We start from the raw sequence: 21,051 nt of genomic DNA, 5'->3' as shown, positions 1-21,051 counted from the left end.
GCACACTTTGTATGCTCACCTTTACCCCTTCCAGCCACTGCACCACGCTGCCTTACCTAATTTATTGTCCATGCATCAGATTCAAAATGCTTCAGCTTTAGTATATCAAACATGTGCTGGATAATTTAATTCTGATTTAACACTAAAAACAAAATGGTCTTTATTTTTAGGCAAATTATTAAGTTTCAGGGTTTGCTTTGTTTTTACAGAACATTAATATCCATTAAAACTGAGTATGTTTTCCAGGTGCATAGTTTCCTCTCCGAAAATTATTTCTCCTTTGAGTGTGTGTTTAAGAAAAGTCTGTAGCTCTAGCTCTACTCATAGGATCCTTTCTCTTTAAATGTACATGAATATATTTGCCTTGGCTGTAGAGACCAGGCAGTATATAAGACATATTCTATATCCCTTGCTTTGCCAGGTAAACTTCAGCAAGTTCATCCTTTGCCCTAGGCTTCGTTTTTATGAATGTGAAATGGGCATAATATGGAAAATGCTATCCAAGCTCACAACAGAGCTACCTGAAAGCACTGAGTTAAGGTGTCAGAGTGCACATTACCCCCAGTCCTCTACCACATCACAAGCTGCAATCTAATGCCTTTTTCAAGGTATATGTGTTTGCTTCATGAGTGATGTAGCCTCTCTTTACAAGCCCTGTATTTTGTCTATCTTCATATGCTGGCATGAAGCAGGAGAGCGTGGAGAGGATGAGGTTCACTCCCAGTTATACAGAAAGCCTGTCCCAAAAGCTGGGCCATTGCCCTGCCTTCCTATCCCTGAGTGTGCAGACGGTGTTGCACAGGGATGCCAGCTCCTCGCACACGTGGGGAAGGGGGATCCTCTGTTATGTGGAGATAGACACATCACTCTCCTCATTATCACCTTTACTTATCCTGCAGGCTTTTTTTGAGGAGGGGTTTGGTACAGCAGCCCACAGGTTGCTCCAGCACAACTCTGATCCACTGACTCCCAGCAGTGGTGTTCCCATGTTTGGGTCCTGCCATCGGCCATCCTACGGTCACAAAAGCCAGCAGCTTCACGAGCCTGCTCAGTGCTCAGTTGTTCATGTGCAGCAAACTGCAGAAAGCTGTCGGCGGGGGGAAAGACCATCCTGGGCAGGCCCTGCTGGGCAAACGTGCTGCCCCTCCTGGCAGCTCCTGGGAGGCTGGGTTTCAAAATCACCTGCTCTGGCTGAAAATACAGGAACTGGCCTGTCAGCCACTCCACGGTGATTACTCCAGACTCATCTGCACCTTCTCTGTCTGCATCCAAGTTGAGGCTTAGCAGGTTTTGTCCTGGGTTTTTGAAAAACAGTCTCAGTTAAAAATCAAGCTAATTAGCACGTGGGTCAATCAATAATAGCAAATGCTTTATGCTCCATTGGAAAGTTTGACTGTTCCTCTGCAGGAGCCTGACACTGCCTTACTCCACCAGCAGAAGGCTGCAAAGGGCAGCTCCGACCCAAGTCACCCAACGCAGACGTGAGATCAAGTGGGTGTTCCTCTTGCGGGTGTCAGGTGCAGCCACCCAACACCTCCAGCCCTCGGCAAACCCAAAACCGAGCAAGTGCAGCATTGAAAGTTGCCTCTGTCAGACTGTAGGTCAGGCTTCGGCCGTTCTTTAACTCTACTTCTCTTCAAAAAAACACAATCTAGGACACTTGCACAGCCAGCAGAAAATGTGAGAGAGGTACTCTCCCCACTGCTTGCTACTAATAAGAAAAAGATTGCCCAAGTATGAAAAGCATTACTCTTAGCATAATGTTTCTTTTATGCAACCATCTGTGATTGCAAAGGAACTATGGTGTAATGCTAACACAGAAGCAATGACCAGAACAAACCATTAGAATAATATCTCCAAAGACTTTTCATGGCTTGCTGTAAATTATTTATTAATTTGGTTGAGAGATGGCCTTGTGCCATATCCTGAACCTGACTATGTCTAAGAATTCCCCTGCATACTCCCTGGAAAGATTTACCATTCTCATTACATGATAATGGCACAACCCAAGAAACAGATCATAAGACGGGCATTTTCAGAGGAGAAAATGCTATATGGGACTGCTCTCTTCCTCACTTAGTCATGGCCATGTACAGCAGACTTAACTCTGGCCTTCAAGTTGCAGTTGGGCTTTGTTTTTTCTGGAGTTGTTTGCAATCTGAAAAGACATCCAAATTGCTAAGGGGAGCCTGTTTGTAACTGTGGGAAGCAAAACTCATTTCTCCACTGAGGCCAACTCCTCTGTGTCTTCACTCTAACCACTTCTTGGTTTGCTGCTATTTTTAATTGCAGTGTAGCTAAAATACATAAAATACTCCCTTACAATAGAAAAAAAATATATAACAGCTTCAACCTCCAAAAAGGAGGTGGCTGTTGTCATTGTAATTTGCTGGTCTGTGGGAAGCTGAGATGACTGTTCTGGCCCAGCTCAAATGTTCTCAACTTCTTTTGACCAGGAGATCCCCCCTGTCTGCCTACCTATGCCTGCTCATAACCGGACATCTCAAATGTGAGCACACCAGAAAGAGCTGCCTTAAATGCAGTGCTGCTGTGAGCAAATTTATAGCATCAAGCCACTTGGATAACTTAGACCAAACCCATCAATCTATGAACTATCATCCTCCTAAAAGAGACCGCACAGAAAATATTAGGTATTCAGCAGAAACTGTTTCAACGTAATACCATGAATCACTGTTTGGCCATACGGTCCAGTGTCTGATACTTTCCTAAGAAGACTGTTGGAATATCATGGAATTTACAGCACTGGGAGATATAACTGGATTTGTACTGTGGCTATTAGATGATAAATGGCTAACTATAACCTTGAAGAGCTGTGCAATGTAGCAGTACTACCCATGGACTTCTGTGTTGGCAGTTTTTCCAGACGATTGCCAAGGGCCCAGTGAAATCCAGCAATACTAAGTACCAGGAGAGTCTGAATGACAGTATAGCATTGGTGTTTCTGCAAAGAAACACATATCCCTCTCCTAAATCCAGATTTCTGCATGCTAGTTTGCTCTAAATCAAAGCCATGACCACAAAGGCCTGGCAAGTGGTACTGGTGTTTTTCCATTCTGCCACTGTTCATTGAATCTTTATTTGTTGTCTCTTTTGTTTACAGTTTGTTGTAATAATGGCTAACCCCTAATGTTTGCCTTAGAAAGGTGGGAGCATCTCACCCTTATGCTTTACTGAGTTGATCCTAGAATGCATCTGAACTTTGTAAGTCAAGATCTTGGCTACTTTTTTATTCATCTTGTTTTTGTCATTACTGATAGGACCGCTGAAAAACAAGGCAGAGTTAAATGACCACTGAGCAATGGTTTCTTTTTCTTAATATAGCACCGTTCTACAGGGACTTGGAAAAGGATTTAGATGAGTCGTGTACGGTAATGCTGAGCACCTTCCAAACACAGTACTTTGGTGAAAGTTGTTCATTACTTGTTTAATAAAGATCATGTGCCCTGTTATAAACATCAAAACTGCAGTCCATTAATCTTGGGAGAAATTTTCCCTCCAGTTCAGATCTTGACTTGAGGTGGAGGGAAGGGGGGCAGGGAATGGCCATTGAGGCTTTTTTCCACTTTCAGGAGAATGGCATGTTCCTCAGGGAGACAGTAAATTGAAATTAAGGCTGTTTCAGTTGGCCTACAGGATATGCCTGCAAATGTAGACATATTGAAATGGTGAAAAAGTCTGTCTGTGCCCATTCATATAAAGTGAATGGGTTGTAATGTTCTCCAGCCCTTGGGAACGGTGGCTAGATTGAGGAAAGAAGGCAGGAAGAATGAGATGGATTTGACATAAGTATATTTAAGTGCACTGAAGGCTGTCTCTCCTCCCTGTGGTTTAATGGTATATTCCACTGGGGTCTACAAGGAAGAAAGAGAGTGAATCCCTACAGCTTTCCTTTTTAAGGATAACAAATCTTAAAACAGGTGTGAGCACAGAAAGATCCTCTTGTTGTTTTTAAGTCCTTCTCAGCCAGCCGGCACTCTGTGTGTGTATTATTATCATTCCACAGAGTGAGCACTGGGGAGAGGGAACCAGGAGGGGTTAGAGGAGCTGGAAAAAATAAATGACTGCAAATGAATAATATGAACTAAGTATGCTGGTCATGCTCTATGAAATTTATTATACTGTGGTTACCAAGAAGACATATTACCCAGAGTAAAAAAGAACAGAAAATAAAAGGTTCCAGTGTAGGGAAATACCTTCTTGCCTCTTGGCAACATGCAAAACATGGGAGTAAGTGTGATGGGAGCTCAGGCTGCATGACAGCTTCCCTAGCTGAGGGGCAGGCTCAGGCTGTCTGAGCACGGAGTGGTGCACTCCAAATTTGCTTTCAATATAATATCAACAGTGCATGTGCAAGCAGGAGGGAGCTCCCTCAGATGTTTTGTCTGTGGCTGGCAAGGCGGCAGCTTTACCTCGTGAGCACTGATGCTGACACTGCCACCTCCAGCTGGGCACAGGGGAGGAAGAAGTACTATCTCAGCCTGCATTGTCAGGAGCTGCTGATTAAGTCATAGAATCACATAATAGCTTGAGTTGGAAAAGACCTTCAAAGCTTATCCAGTCCAACCCCCCTGCAATGAGCAAGGACATCTTCACCCAGATCAGGTTGTTCAGAGCCCTGTCCAGCCTGGCCTGGAATGTTTCCAGGGATGGGGCATCTACCACCCCTCTGGGCAACTTGTGACACTGTTTCACCACCCACATTGTAAAAGGTTTCTTCCTGCTTAGCCTGAATCTCCTGTCTTTTAGTTTAAAACCATTAACCTGTTCCTGTTGCAACAGCTCTGGGTCCTCCCACCAGGAGGACCCAAAATGGCACGGTCATTGACCAGGACCTGCTTTCCAGGACTCTCACTTGCTGTGCACCTTGCTGGAATTTCAAACCAGAAGCCGGATTGTGGATTCCTGCTTAGAAAGAGGAGCTAAGCACCGGCTGGCATCTCTACCTCTTCTTTCTTGCTCTCTGCCCACCTTCTGGGAAGACTTAGGCAGACAGAGCAAGCTCCAGTTGTCACTTTGAGGGTCCTTGCAAGCTTTTTGTGTCTTTCCTGCCTGTGGGATGGTGTCATCCTAAGTCAGGACAAATACCTTAAGGGGTATTAAAAGCACAGTTAGTCTCAACAAGTCTCTGGGTGTTCAGAGATGTCTGCTGGGAGATTTTGCCACAGTTCTCGTAACCCCAGTGAGAACTGAAGAGTCAGTGATTTTAAGGAGAACGATCAACCGAACCAGAGGAGTTCACAATATGGTAACTCTTAATAAACAGGAAGTAAAATTAACTTTCTTCCTCCCATTCCAAAGTATTTACTAAAAGAAGGATAATAAACTCCAAACTCCAGAGCAGGCTGCCCCAAGTGGTTGGACCTTTGGAACTTGGAAAGGAACTTTACAACCTTTGCCCATATATTTCTGCCCCCTTCAAAAGTCTGGCGACTTTGCAGAGGTTTCCCCTTATAGTTGTGAATTTCACATGGAAATGTAATGGTTTCATCAGGAGGTTTGCATTTCAGCTGTAATAAAAGAAGAGATAGGAATCAGAGACAGTTGTTCCAGGAGAGTGGAGTCTGTAGTGTATAATTACAAGTCCCTCAGCCAAGGGCAGATGCTTGAACTATTTCAATTCTTTTATTACTCTCTAGAACACAGCCAGTGAAATGTTGCTAACGTACAAGGCTGCAATTGCCTCTCTTGTTTTCCCTTCTCTTTTTTGCCTTTGTTCATCTCTTGGATAGGGAGTGAGAAAGCAATGCTCTTTCCCTGGATATAGCCCAGCAACACTATTCTTCAGCAAAAGGCATTTTCGCCTCTGGAAAGTTAACACCATTTTAATCCCAGGTAAGATTTCATGCGTTTGCCATGAGCTACCTGAGAGGTCTTTTTGCTATGAACAAGAGGGACCACCATGATTACCTTCAGTCAGGCTTGAGTACAAACCCCAGGAAATGTGTCACAGAAGCTAAAAACACCAGGTGTTTGGATGCGACACTATTTTATTACACATAATCTCTGCTTAATTAGTTGGTCTCTGTGCTACCTTTGACACAAATATAAAACAGTCTGCCTGTTTAAATTTCATGGTTGTTGACACAAGCGAGAAAGGGATTCTGGATCCGGGTTTCTAATGAGGATTTGTCTTAGGCCAGCTAAAGTGGACCTGGGTTTCATTTCTCTGGTTTGTTTCAACAGTTGTCTCCATTACATGCTATAATTCCTGCATGTAGCTTTTTCAACCTGGCTTAAGGACAATAGGTAATTCAAATATCTATATTGTCCCTGCACCCTATAATGGTATTACAATGACGATTTTATTACTCTCATAAAATTTTTGCAACTTCCCCACAGCACATTGTAATTTCACCAATGGTTGTAAAAGGTCTTAAATTATATTTGTACAAAATTGAGATGAATGGGTTTTAGTATTAATGCATTTCTCATTGTGTAATAGGAATTTTTTGTCCCTTTCCTTTTGCCAAGTGCAGAGAAAAAGCAACTCAGTTCAAGTATTTGTCAACTCCCATTAGAAACATTTAATACTAATAAAATTTATGGATTTAGTTTCCAAAGGATACTGCCAGAGAAGTTCAGGATTACTAAATCAGTACTTAAATACAACCATTGTTCACCTTATAAATTTATATATGTTGTTTGACGTATATAAAGTGCAGCTTTGGAGGCTGAGTCAGCAGTGGAGGAACTTTTTGCTTAATTCAAGCTTAGGAAAGTAAACTTATTACCAACAAAGCAGCAACAATATGTCAAATGTTCCATAAGTGTTTCCTAGGAATGGTGGACTAAATACATCCTGATTCCAAGAGCAGGTGGAGCTTGCTGTGTTCCTCTAATCAAGGAGTTGCAAATTAAGCCGCAGATAATGAGAGCAAGTGGAGTTTTATAAAGTTTGCGGTGCCGCCACCACCTGATTTTAGAGAAATCAGCCTTTGTAAGGATAAAAGTTAGGTGTGAAGTGCTGGTGACCTTGTGAATGCAGTTACCTGTTTGAAATTTTAGTCTGACTGATCAGTTATCTAGATTAAAAAGTCTTGTCAAATCGATTGTGCAGCAAAGTCCTGAGCAGTGAAGTGCGAAGGTACAGTTTGAGTTGGCTGGAGTCCATGCAGCTGTGATGAAACAGAAGGGGGAAAAAAGATGGCATCAGGGGAAGGGTAAATTCTGCTCTTGACATCTTCAGCACTGAAAAAATATTGCGGAGGGGGAACGGAAGAAAGATGAACATCTTGATTTTTATTACACGTAAATGCAGGACCATTTCAGAAGCAAGAGTATGAAAACAAGTTTCTGTTCATGCTCTGGTTTTGCTTGTCATTTTAGTCCTTTCTCGAGTTTCTAAATTCAGGCACATCCACCTGCAAGGCACTAATGAATTTATCATTCACAAGAGAGTCAAAGAAAATTGACTCAAATAGACAGACTTTAACAGAAAAAGAATTGGTTCGGGCAGGACAGGAGATTGCTAAAAATACAGAGAGACCAGAGACCATCTTATTTGCAAGAGAATCTTCTGCAGACTTTTTGTGTTTTCAATTTTGATTACATTTATTCAGCTGGCTGCAGCGTTTGATTTCTGGATGTTTTGATTTTCTTTTATTATTACTTTGGATAATAATTCCAACTTCTCTGGCTAGGACGTTCCTTTTTTTTTTTTTTTTTTCTTTTTGTTCCGCATATAAGGAGAAAAATAATTGATGCTGTAACTCCCTGAGGCTCACTGAGCGCCTGGGAGGAAAACTGCAACAGCATTTCATCTGAAAAAATGCTGCATGAATGAAAAACAAAAAGCTGAAGCCACATGTTTGGAGCAAATGTGCTTTAACTAATGTATCCCAGCGTATTATTAACTCACAGTAACTCATAAATATGACAAGTGGTTTTTTCATTTTGCACCAGCGTCCAATTAGAGCCGAATGACGAACCGCCAGTGGCGGCTGAGCGGGTGTCCCCGAGGGGTACTTATCTCCTGAAGGATGGTCTGCAGCGGCAGCCCCGCGGGGAGGTGAGCGGGACGAGGGTGGCAGGAGCAAGCTGTGAACACGAGGAGACATTACAGCAGAGCTCTCGCGCACGAGGCGAGGAGCAGAACCTCGTCCATCACGATTCCTGGAGCTGGGGCCCGCGGCCCTAACGCTGACAACAGGGAGGAGAAAATGAGGCTTGTGGGGCTGCCGTGGGAGCAGGGAGGGGTGGGAGGGGAAGGGCTGGAGAGGGAATTATGGAAGGAACATTTCCTGACAAATTAGTTTGTATTTTCTGTTTTCATTTCTGACACGCGGAAGGAAATGCTGTGTGTTTTCTTAAGGAAGTGCAAATTTCTCCACTTCATCCATTTTAAATCCTCACCCTTAGGCCTTTTGTACTGAAGCATAAAGTTTGGAGGCCTTAAATGGTCATAACGTTTCCCTGTAGAATTTGGCCTCAGAAACCTACTAACAATTCTGGAGGGCTAAAAAGGAAAACCATTTTACAGCAATTTGGCAAGATCCATTTATAGGGGGGTTCATATGGAGCATCAATTTATTCTCATGGTTTCTTTACCATATTTGATGAAATATAAGATGCAATTGGAACAAGCGGCTAAAGAAGAAAGGCCATAAACTTCGAAATGGTGTTGTAAAACACACAGTGTGTTAACGTGAAATAAGTTACAGACTTAAAAGAATTTACAATGGCTTGCTCATATAATAGTAATACAATAGTGTTGCAACTTGCAGATGTTTTCTGGTAAATCTGGTATTTTAATACAGGTTCTCCTTCAGTGAAACTGTGAGATTGGGATCTGGATAATAATAACTCGGTGACATTGGAAAGCAGTGTTGAAGGAAAAGTAGTAAATGGGGGAGGGGGAGAAATCAAACAAAAATAGAAAGCTCAGCAACTGTCCACTTAAGCGATATGCCAATTTATTTCTGAGTGGAAAAAGTATTAAGTTTGCAAGTCAGTCAAACCATCAGGTTTCTTCTGCTTTCCCCAGCTCACTCAGTGCCCCTTGTCCTGCGAGTGGGATGTGCGTTTCCTCGGATTTTCCACCCTAAGATGGGGCGGGAAGCTTGGCATGAATACAGAGGGAGAGAGCAGCTGGGAGAAGAGACAGAGCCTTGGCCCCTGTGCTAGCATATATTCCTCACCCGCACAGGTCCCGTTTGCAGCACAGGTCCACAGCAAACAAATCCTGTTGCAAATTGCCAGGGGCCATTCTCCATCTTCAGGGGCAATTCCCAAACCCACAGAGCTTTTCTTGCTGAAGTCACTGCAATTTTTATCTATAATTGGGGTCTTCAATGAAAGCATGGCCACAGCCTGACAGCATATCACTATACAGCAACAATGGCTTAAATTTCAATCTGCAGAACTATGGCGTGGAGAACAAACAGCAACATCTCGTCATCAGCTGTCCGAAGTCAGCCTTGCAGACCAGCACATGGCCTTAATGCTCCCACAACTCTGTAGTGTAGCTGGGACCTTTGCAACTTCTTGCCTAGAAGAATCAATCCCAGCGCTAAGTGCTGGAACTTGTTTGCATCCTGCCAGCAGACACATCATGCTGAGGAGATCAGGTCAATTTATAATTGACAAGGATTGCAGGAGGGCTTACACGTGCTGTGACTGACAGCATCCTTTTCCCAGCAATGCTGGTTGAGAGCAGAAAGGTAATATTTAGTTATTAGCTTTCCTACTAATACTGAGCTCAGCCTGGTGTTTGTGTACAATAACTTGGTAGAGAGGAGGATGTGGAGAAAAACCATCATCCCTCAGTGACCACCAGGTTCACTTTTCACTTGCTTCCCCTCTCTGAGGGCTGTATTCTCCATCATCTGCTGGAGACATGGTGGAAATTTCATCCCCCTAAGTGGATCTCTTCCACAGGGGAGCAGAGACCATGTTCCCCCACCGTGCCTGTATGCAACCAGCCAAACACCCCCTTCACACTGGCTGTGAGGTCAATTCACACTGGCTGTGAGGTCAATGTGGTGCCTACTTAAACAACTAGGCAGCAGTAGCCATGTGCAGCATTTGGCCCAAGTAAAATCAACCCAGTGACGTCTCCTTTATGTAGGAGCCAGGTCCATGCAAAGAATTCCCATTTCAGTGCTCTCCCTGCTGCCTTTGTCAGTGTAAGTCCTGCATGCTGAACATCAAGTTCCATTAAATACGAAGCATCTTTTTCTGGGCATATTTACACTTTCCACTAACAAAATGGGGATGTACTGTTTAAAAAAAAAAAGAAATCGTGCTTAGTTCTTTGCTGGCATATCAGAAATTGTCATCAGTTCTTCCTTGTCACTTAGTCTGCGTGTAGTACAGATGAAACGCATATTATGCAATGTGGACAAATCAAAGGGAGAAAGAATGAGAGAGGGGAGCATCACCACACCCATTTCGCAGAGGGGAAGCAGGCAGTCTCCTTCCACCCTCATTCTAGTACTTGTAGAGCACCTGTCTGAGATTTCCTCTGCCACCAGTAGAGGAACTTTGAGAATGCAGCTCCCCTGACCCCATCTTCCTATAGCAACAGCGTGAGATTCCTAGTGTGACTGGGACAGTTCTCATCCAGCAACATGAGTTCTGCCCCAAGGACCTGTTCCTGTCACATAAAGACCAGGAGAAGCAGCTGGAATCAAAACCAGGCAGGTCCTTGTCTTCCCTTTTGAGGACAAAGCAAACTTTTGATGGAGAGAAGGAAATCAATGCAGTTGTCTCACCTCCAATGTGAAGGTCGTCAGGCTTCTGTTAATGACTGCTGTCTGGGCTTTTGGGTAGCTGTGGATGGCATCTTATCTCTGTGCCATATTGGGTGACTAATTCCTACAGAGAAGACAGTGCAAGGAGGCTTAGTGCACTTTTTTACATAATAGCTTTATTGACCCTGTTTTCTTACAAAAGGAAACCTTTATATACTGGAGAAAAACTACTTTTTCAAGTAGAAAGAAAATACCAGAAGCTGCTGAAATTAAACTATGGAGAAACACATCTCCCATTATTTTCCTTAACCACACTGTTTTGCTTTTTAATAGATGTTTGGCAATGTTCTGTTTCTAGAGTGAACATTCATCTGAATCTGTTATGAATCCGCTACCGGAAACAAATGTCACAGAAAATCTACCACAGGATTAGAGAAGTCAGGAAAAGGGAAATCAGTCAAGTCAATATTGATAGGGACAAATCTCTGTTTAGTTTAGTTTCATGTCCCACAAAGAAGGGGAAGGGAGGAGGTACTGCCAGGGGGACATAGAGAGACAGAGACTTTCTGCATGCAATGTTTGCCTTTATGGGTAAGGATTTCCAGGATTAAAGTTCCCAGCCTGTTCCTGAAAGGGGGAAAAAGGAAAAAAAAAGACATGATCCATAAACATCTCCTCACAAACACTCTCAAAGGCAACCACCCACTGCAGTCGTGTTGTGTGCATTTAGACGAGTTAAGTAATCTTAGCCACCTAATTGCCTTGCAAGTGCCCTTTTGCGTGGGCCATGGGCTTAGGGAGAGGAATGCCAGAAGGAACCTCATACACCAGAGCAGGCTGAGCCTTAATGCTACAAGGCTGCTCCTCATTTGCACCAGTGGGATGAGAATTGGGCACTGCATTTAAGCCTACAACATCGGTATTATACGTATCGCGTGTGCGTGCTCTGCTTTTCACACTCTCTCTATAATCTGATTCAAGCACATGTGCGCTCTATTCAACAGAGACCTATTTTTTTTCCCTTGTATAGTTCAGGCCTGAGGTCACCTACAATATGAGACAATGCCAGTACAATATTTCTTTGTATCAGACTTGCCAAAACACCACAACTCTCCACTGTGTTTAAAAAGAAAAAAAAATAAAGAAACCACAAGGAATTTTTATTTTCTACAACCCCAATCAGAAGGCAGAAGCAGCTGCCAAATTATATGATAGAAACTCCTACGCACAGAACCCAGTAGAGTTGTAAACTGAACTTCTGTAGCTTTTTAATTGTAAATCCAGATGCTTTTATCCACGATTCTTTTCAATGACCTTTCACTTGAAAGTCAATTTGTCAGTCTACTTACAGTGTCTGAAGAAATCATCAAAGCCACAACAGCAAGTCATTCTGAAGACGTTGTTCCCCACACAACTGCAAAACTGCGACACTTGTTTCCTGAGCTGGGGTGCTCACATCTTGCTCCTGCCTGCAGGACTTGAACATGCTCCTCGCTCCAGTCTGCAGCACTGAGCCTTGCCCTTTCTAACCTAAAGAGAGGAAGAAGAAGGGAAGGAGAACGAGGAAGAAATACAAAATCAAAGCCATTGCTAGTCATTACACCTGACCTCCATTGAGGGAATCCCCTTAGATAAATGTGATCCTCTGTGCAGTTGAACACCTTAGGTTACTCTGAAGGCAATCACAGCTTGGATGCAGTGGAGATCATTAAGTAAGTTTAATACTGCTGCAACACAGATGAATTTGGCCTATGGCTGAAGGGGTGGGTGCAGAGCATCGTGCTGGGCTTGGTTCCCCCAGGTGAGTGCTGACTCTGAGTTCCCCACCCAGGTGGGCACGGCGGCACAAGGGATACTCACGTCTGCATGCGGACCCAGCCACTGCAGCACTCGCTGGCGGAGAAACCACAGAATCATCCGTTTGGAAAAAGAATCCAAGAGCTCAGATATTTTTCCCCTAACTCCTGGGCCTGAAAAACAGGCTTGAGAATTTCCGAAGTTCAGGCTCAGCTTGTATTTCCGGTGCTTTCTAAGTTTGGATGAGCCAGAAATATGTGAAAGCAATATTTGGTGAGGGTTGGATGCTCTTGGTTTTTCTTGTGGCCAATACAGGACCTGCCAAACTGTGAGGATACAAAAAAGAACAAGGAAAGCTGCATGATGTGGGAGGGTGTTTTAGTGTGTGGTTTCTAACACACAGGAAATTTACATTTAAGTTTTGAGAAAAAGCTTCTGGTTGGTTCTAATTATCACCTACTGGTTGATTCCATCAACCCTATGAGTGGTTATGCTTCCGAGTGTTGATTAATTTTACTGTTATTAATTTCTATTTATTTTCAGTGCTGACAATGTAATCAGCCCAATGAAGAAAACAGAACTGAAACTCTTGTGCTGCTGAGGTCACAGGCTACAGGACAGGAATCAGCAAACAGATGATCTGAGTGGGCTGGAAGAAAGTGCTGATACTTTCAGAAGATATTCTTCCCCTTTCTAGCTAGCAATGGCGGCAGGGGGCAAAGCACATGTAACTGGTGGGAGCTGTTGTTTGTGAGCCATGAGGAGAGAGGACTCGGGCACAGAAAAAGGAGCAGGAGGCATGAAAAGCAAGCAAAGCTGGCTGGCCGTCTCCAAATAAAGAATATCATGGGAAAGAATAAAAAATTAGAGGGTCAGGTATGGCGGAGCTGGCCAGGGTGAGGCCCATCAGGACCATGCATTTCTGTCTGGGAGAACAGCAGCAGTCAATGTTTGGAAAATACAATCTCTGTGTCTTTTGACTAATTCTCCACTCATTAAAGAAAATACTTAACACTGGATGGGAAAAAGGCCAGAAAATATGACAGTTATCCCCAGAGATGCAAATATCAGTCAGGATAGAGCTGGACCTGCCCTCAGCTATCATCCAGACCTTATATGGGCTAGAATTAAAAACTTTTCAGGTTTAGAAAAGAAAAACTGATTTAGTTTGGAAGCAGAAATACAGGAGGATCAGGAGGAAATCTATTCTTCTATTACTGGCTCAGTCAAAAACAAGCAGTATTGGAAAGCTCATGAGAGAGTCTGTGTTTGTGTGATTCTAGTCTGATTTCTACAAGAAAATGGGGTCAAAAGTTTATCCAAAGTTTAACCAGTATCTGAACTTTCCAATGCTGAGCTGAGCTGAACCTCTAACCCAAATCACTCCTCCAAATGTGATACTATTTAGATCCACTTTTCAGTTAACCCATTTCATGCTTAGTTGTTAGTCTGCCCTCAACCAGTTTGCTCTTGCTTACTAACATGCATCTTTGGAGTTAATATTCCTACCGTGGGGATGCATAAATTGAGGCTAAAGTCATCATGAAAGACATTAAACCATGCCATCCTCCCACTTGCTTTGCTTGTACTCTTTCCACTTGGCGCTTGTCATGCATATTGAACTATTTTATGTGTCCTTTCCAGTCAGGGATGTGACTCAGCAGGGGCGACGTGAGCTGGATGGTCACAATCACCCAGACTGCTGTGGCTGCTGCTTTTGCTGCCAGACCATTGATCTCACTGCTACCTGGTGCTCGCCCGCTTTGCTGGTGGGTGTGACCTTGGGGCAGGGGAGGGGGGATCTGCGTGTGTCTCTCCGCTCCAAGAAGAGTTCAGCATGAGAAAGTGATGACCCATGGTGTCTCTGCGGTACAAGCACACGTGCATGGTGCCTAGTAAATATGGCAGGCTCTAAATATGGGAGGAAGTGTGGGGTGCCAGTGGGAGACTGGGATGGGGAGATTACTGCTTTTGCCTCAGAACAGCTCCACTGACACCCATAGGTCCTGCCTAAGGCTTTTCTGTATTATCTATGCATCACCTGTGTAAGGAGAGCACTAAATTCCACCTCTTGCATGTCTCAGTGCAGATGCAGTTTAAATAGCAGAACTGTGTTTCAAACCAGTGAGGTCAGCCTAAGAACCAAAATAAGTTCTTCTTGCAAAGCAATCCCCATATAGCTCTATCAGCTGTAGGGACTTTAGGCAGCAGTTATATCTGCTGAGATGCTGCTTCTTCACAGGCCTGAGTCACAAACTGTGCAGCAAAAATCTGGTGAGGTTCCAAATAGCCATGAGATTAAAAGCAGATCCTCAAGATTATTTAAAATGAGAGGAAGTAAAACCTGAAAAGTGAATTCTGAGGCTGTATAGAATTTAGGATCCCAAACTCACCTCAAAATTTAATCCCTAGACTTAACCTGTAGATTGATGATTGCTGTCTTAAAAGCAGAGAGGCTCTGAAATTTCTTCAGTCAGATACTGGAAAGGTATCCCCTTTGAAAAAAGCTTCTCAGATTCCCCCCAGGGCATTTGTATTTTCCCAGGTGACTTTTCTGTTTCAATAGCAAGAAGAGATGCAACTTATAGACGGACACCACTTCTCTTCTGTCAAATACTGCACATTCCAGAGCGCTTGCTCATGCTACATCCTTCCCTGCGGAGCTGCTGCCTAACTTTCCCAAAGCCGATATTAATATCACAGACCATTATAATACAGTTATTTTCATGGAAGCCCGGGAGGAAGTCACGTGGCATTAATTGGTCCCTGGTGCCCATAAGGTCTCCATTTAGTTTGTTGTTTTTACTCGCATAAGCAGCAATGAAGTGAAAAGCTGAGGAAGTAGCAGTGATTGTCCTAAATGAGTATTTTCTTAGTACCTGTTTTGTTAATGAATCATCGTTCCTCTTAATTGGATGAACAGGTTTATTAGGCAGTGCGCAGACACATGCACACACATTCTCCACCAGCCAAAAGGTTTTCAGACCTTCTCCACACCTGCAATGGCTGGACTGGCCTGGGTACTGGTGAGAATATTCTCTGTCTAATGCCCTTGGGCCAGGCATCATCCCAGCTCCATGTCAAGGATGGAACATGGTGTGCTGGCTGTACAATCATCTACCTCTGCCTGTATTTTGGCCAAAAAGACCAACAGCATCCTGGAGTGCATTAAGTGCCTTAAAAATAGTGTGGCCAGCAGGACGAGGGCAGTGATCATCCCGCTGTACTCAGCACTGGTGAGGCCCCACCTTGAATCCTGTGTTCAGTTTAGGGCCCCTCACTACAGGAAAGACATTGAGGTGCTGGAGAGAGTTCAGAGAAGGGCAATGAAGCTGGTGAGGGGTCTGGAGCACAAGTGTGATGAGGAGCAGCTGAGGGAACTGGGGCTGTTCAACCTGGAGAAAAAGAGGCTGAGGGGAGACCTTATCGCTGTCTGCAACTACCTGGAAGGAGGTTGTAGCATGGAGGAGGTTGGGCTTTTCTCTGAAGTAGCCAGTGATAGGATGAGAAGAAATGGCCTCAGGTTGCACCAGGGAAGGTTCAGGCTGAATATTAGGAAAAATTTATTCACAGAAAGGGTTGTCAAGCACTGGAACAGGCTGCCCAAGGAAGTGATTGAATAACCATCCCTAGAGGCATTTAAAAGATGTGTACATGAGGTTCTTAGGGACATAGTTTAGTGCCAGAGTTAGGTTAATTGTTGGCCTCAATGATCTTGAGGGTCTCTTCCAACCAAATTGATTCTATGATTCAATATGCTTTGCTGAGAAACTCAGAACACTAACAGCACACACACACAGGACCACCAGAAGGGTCTTGCCAAATATTTCTGCTCCTGTCACCTACCAGTTCAAAGCAACACAGCTTTTCTGCTGGTGTTGCCTCCTATTAGCCAGATGTGCCCGATTTTGAGACAGCTAGAGCCAAGAGTGTCAAACTGTTCTGGTTATAAACTTGTCAGTGCCTGTGCGTGTGTGTGTACGCTGGAAAACAGGGCTCTCTGTGTCTGACTGTGCAACATCAGTGGTGCAGAGAGGCGAGGTGCACAATCCTGCAGACAAAGGACAGCACTGAGAGCCCAAAGACCTGAAGTCTCGTTGGTGACATGTAACTTCTACCAGAATCAGCAAACTCCTTTAATACTGATGTCTGATTCTTTGCAGTGTTCTAAGGATGTGTTTATAGTTCTTTTACTAGAGCTGCTTAATAAAACCCCACCCATTCCTGTCAAACATTTTTTTCAATAGAACACTGTATGTTAATGGGTGTTTTTTTTGGCCACAATGTGTACTTTCTGCCAAATCTTTTAACTTTTCATTGAAGAGCTGAAAACCCTCAAAACCAAAAGTCTTTGGCTGAAAACAACAACAATTCAATTCATAAATGCTACTGTGGTTCTTCTCAAGGATTTAGACTCCCTAGCTGAACACCAGCACCCAAGATGCATCTGAGGGAGCATTGCCACAGTGCACCATGACATCCTTCCTTCAGGAGAGGAAACACACAGGTGAGGAGGACTGCAGGACAGCCCGTGTCAGTCAGCTGGGAATGTGGTCTAACAGCCACTCACACAAATTGATACCTGAGGCAACTAATCCCCACAAGGTGTCACAGCAGCATTTCCTAATTGAAACTTTCCTCTTTTTTTTTCCCTTTCCTCCCAGAAGGTTTCAAGTTTGGAGGTATTTTGGATGAAAACCCAGGTTTTCAAACAGCCATGAGAAAGAAAGCATTTCTCCACAATTTTTTATGGAAAAGTGGTATTTGTGTACTTTTTCAGTATTTGAATATTTTTTTGCCTACATTTCTTAGCCTACAATCAATGTACAATAAAATTTCTGTCGGAGAGTGTAAAAGACTGCATATTTCTAAGGCACTGAATTTAAAACCTCTCCTGATGTTTCTGAACACTGACATTGTGTGGCGTACAGTGCTGGACCAGTAGCACCCAACTTTTCCATGCTCACTTCTGCTGCTTTCAAAGCTCATCTTCTGCCAGAATCTCTTTTGCCCATCAGAAAAAGGCTCCAATCTCATCCTTGGCAAAGCTTCCATGCTATAATTGTGTCTTATCAATACAAACAAAGATCTTCGCAGTATTGAAAGCTGAGCAGTACTGTTGATGGAAATGTTTTCAGCAGGTTGACACTTCATCAAGTGATGCTATTGAATAATATCTGGGCCTCTGAACATTTACAGATTCTCCATGCCCCGGTATTCCTGCCTTCTCCCAAAGCTCTGCCTGTTGGGTCACCAGGGAACCCATTAGAAGTAAAAAGGCCTCACAAAAGAAAAAGCCGAGGTTTTTATCTCAAATCAGGCATTTCAGCCCAATTCCATTCCTTAAAGAACTGAAAGGCTTTTTTGTTTTTATTCCAAAGCCAAATGAAAACAATTTTTGAACTTCAACAGTTGCTGCAAAATGGAATTGTCATCTTGTGGACAGCACCACTGAGCATATGGTGTTACTGTCAAATAAATCTCTTTTAATATCAAAATGAATAACATTGCACTGATTGCATTCTTCAGTGTGTTTTTAACTCACTCAAGCCCTATCTTTTATCATCTAAACAGACCTTTCAGAGAATCTAGGAGTTTTGCTGCAGAATTGAGTCCATTTTGCTATGCAACAGATTTTGCTATGCAAGCTATGCATTTTGCTACGGCATTTGCTTTACTTTGCAAAGACAACCACAACAAGAAAAAGTCTGTTTCCTTCCTCTTCCTGGGAGCATTGGACATCTTGCAGGAAAGCTTGTTTAACAAGTTACGGTTCAGTTTTGCTGTTCCAAGTAATTTGAATAATCTGGAGAAATATTCTTAATTTTTTCCTAAGGGGCTTAGTCACATCAAAGCAACCGTGCATTGTTAGTGTGCATTTAGATTACGGTTGGCGAACTGTGGCAATTTGTGCCTTCATTTCTGCAAATTTCTTATCAATTTCAGATTCCTTGTAGGTCTCAAATCTAAGCTAAAAAAAATGTATTTTAACATATTTGAACTCATGAAATGCCTGTGAGGTACAGCGGTGTAACAACATCCATTACACCAAAGGGGAGATGAGGTTCAGGCACATGAAAACTCACATCCTGGAGTGTTTTGGTGCAAAGACCCTTAATGTCAAACCATGTTTGAGGAGCTGGACCAAGAGAGGTCCTGAAAATTACTCAGAAAATCTGGAGCGAAATAAAGAAGTGACCTGGGATTTCTCAGCACCCAGCTCAGGTGAGGCAAACACCTGCATCAGCTGTACCTTGCTCAGGAAGGTCCTAAGTATGCCCAGCTGTCAAGGAATCTCTGAGGCTGAAGCACTACACTTTGCCCCTGCATTTCTTTATTTTTAAAGGAGATATAGGAAAATTGTTCTGCAGTTTGTTTGCATTCAGTTCTATTTCAAAACTTTTTTGTTCTTTATGAAATAGGAGCTGCACACATACAGATCAGGCTGAACAAGTCACTTCAGCTCCCACTGTCTCAATTTCTCTCTGTGTATGGTGGGAATGGTGAAACTTCTATAAAAGTATTGAGTACCTATGTACAAAAGGAGTGGTTTGGTCAAATTTTACCTGACACATCTCAGTAGAGATTGCATGTTTTTTAATCTGTGTCCATGTTTGTGTCAAAAGATGCCGGATGATTAGTACTCACAAACTAGCATCATACTTTGAAGGGCTACATCTTTGTCTGGTTATTAATAGGCATGGCTCCATCACAAAGCTGTACCAATTAACTAGCAGAAGAGCTGTGGGATGTAGCAAGGAGCAAAGGCAGACGCAGCTCTTCCCAGGGTTTTATGCTGACTTGAGCTCCTTTTGTCCAACACTTGACAAGGGGCCCAAACTAAATAGAAGACCAGAGGGCAAAGGGCAAAAGAATGATACTAATTCACAAACTGCCTCATAAAACTATTCTTGTTGGCCCTTTAAAAAGTTTGAACTTTCTGCCAAAATAACTACACACGGATGAGGTCACCATGAGCAGTCATCAAGTCTTGCTATGCAAGAGAAAGGTCTGTTCATGTTTTGCTTAAATCAGTGGAGGGGTAAGTAGAATGGAGGGGATCACAGTCTGGCTAGCTGGCCACTGTCCATCTAGTTCCTTATCAGACAGTCACCAGCAGATGAATTTCTGCTTCAGTCTTGTCTTAATGGTGTCCATGGGTTAAAGAAACACATGTGATCCAGAGGTTGTTTCCATAGGATGCTGATTCCCAGTTCAGCAGAGCACTTCAGGATGTGAAAGTATCATTAGCTTCATTTGCCATTACCTGCTGCTTCAAACAGAAAGGACCCACCTTGCAGACAGGGAGAGAGCCTTTTGTACTACTGTGGGTCAGGGTGCTCTCAGTGTTTTCTTTGCATAAATTCTCTCATGAAATAAATTTAAAAGTTTGCTGAAGAACACCACCTGGTTTTCTGTCTTCAACGGGAAAAAAATCACTTTTTTCCCCACAGCTTTTTGAATCTCATAAATACATCATTTGCATACCAGATTATTGTTCAGTTCCAGATCATATATTATTCAAGTATATCTTAGACTTCAATTTTTTTCTTTTGTCATAACTTCCCTGTCCCATATTTATCAAGCAAAGCTTAACTAACAGCTCATTTTTAGTTTGTTTGGTGTTTTGTCTTTTATTTTTCCCCAATGACAAAGACAATTTATTTATTTATTTTGTTTGGCAAATGGTAAAACTTTTTCTCACATAATTTTCTTAGTAGTTCTCTTTTGCTCTTGCTAAATACATCACTCCATTAAGCAATGAAGGCTGCTACCTTTATATACCACCCTTCCCCCCCACCCCCCCCCCCGCCAAGGCTCACTTCATTTATCACAAAGATTCAGCAGTGAAGCAGTTATCATTTTATTTTGTTGCTTTTTTAATGGGACTAATAAAGATAGTTTTATGAGGTTGTTTGTGAATTAGCATCTATAATTTTCCCTTTGCTCTCTGAACTCTCTGTCTGAGACCCTTGGAAAGAACAGAACAAAGTGAGTGCAAATGAATACAAAACCATGGGAAATGCTGTGCCTGATTTTGTTATGCTCAGCAGTTGGAAGAGAAGGAGAAACTTCAGTGGTGGTGCTAAGCTTATTAATGCCGAGTGAGGATTAAGGCTTTCAACCAGATTAGATAATTAGCATATGTATTGTCTGAAGCAAATGGAGAAAAACAGGCTAACCAAGCTCTTCAGAAACACTGGTCCAGTTAAACAGTGTTAGTCTGAGCTTTGGATGCTCAAGTTTTGATGTGGGAAACTCACTTGGCTGAGCAAGTGGCTCCCAGAGGGCCAGAGCTGAGTCAGACCTAAGAAGTCATTAGCCTTTTCCTCAAGATGTAAGCTAGCATGGTATCTGCAACAATTTTGTCTGTTTTAAACCTCCTGCCCTCTCCAGTCTGATTGAGATGAGCTGCCAGGTTCAAAAGTAATTGAGGGAAGGGACAAACAAAGACTCACTCGTGCCCTCATACACGTGTCTACACACACACAGAGAACACGATTGCATAAATTCTATTTCCGTAGGAAGTTACACTAAAACT

The 21,051-nt window shown here is 43.0% G+C and overlaps 2 long non-coding RNA genes across 3 annotated transcripts in view; one reads left to right on the top strand and one right to left on the bottom strand.

The window, feature by feature from the left end:
* The window catches only part of LOC110357038 (uncharacterized), a 71,105-nt gene that overhangs the window by 28,512 nt on the left and 21,542 nt on the right, over positions 1-21,051 (top strand). The gene's annotated exons all lie outside the window — the stretch shown is intronic.
* Positions 10,473-13,028, bottom strand: LOC110357059 (uncharacterized). Its single transcript, XR_002410487.2, has 3 exons — positions 12,573-13,028; positions 12,062-12,242; positions 10,473-10,836 (listed from the first exon to the last, which is right to left on the bottom strand). It is a non-coding gene; the product is annotated as an uncharacterized LOC110357059 (long non-coding RNA).

This window comes from Columba livia, chromosome 3 (genome assembly GCF_036013475.1).
Source record: "Columba livia isolate bColLiv1 breed racing homer chromosome 3, bColLiv1.pat.W.v2, whole genome shotgun sequence".
In the NCBI taxonomy this organism is placed as follows: domain Eukaryota; kingdom Metazoa; phylum Chordata; class Aves; order Columbiformes; family Columbidae; genus Columba; species Columba livia.
Note: the sequence above shows the minus strand (reverse complement) of the source record. Positions and strands in the feature narration are given on the sequence as shown.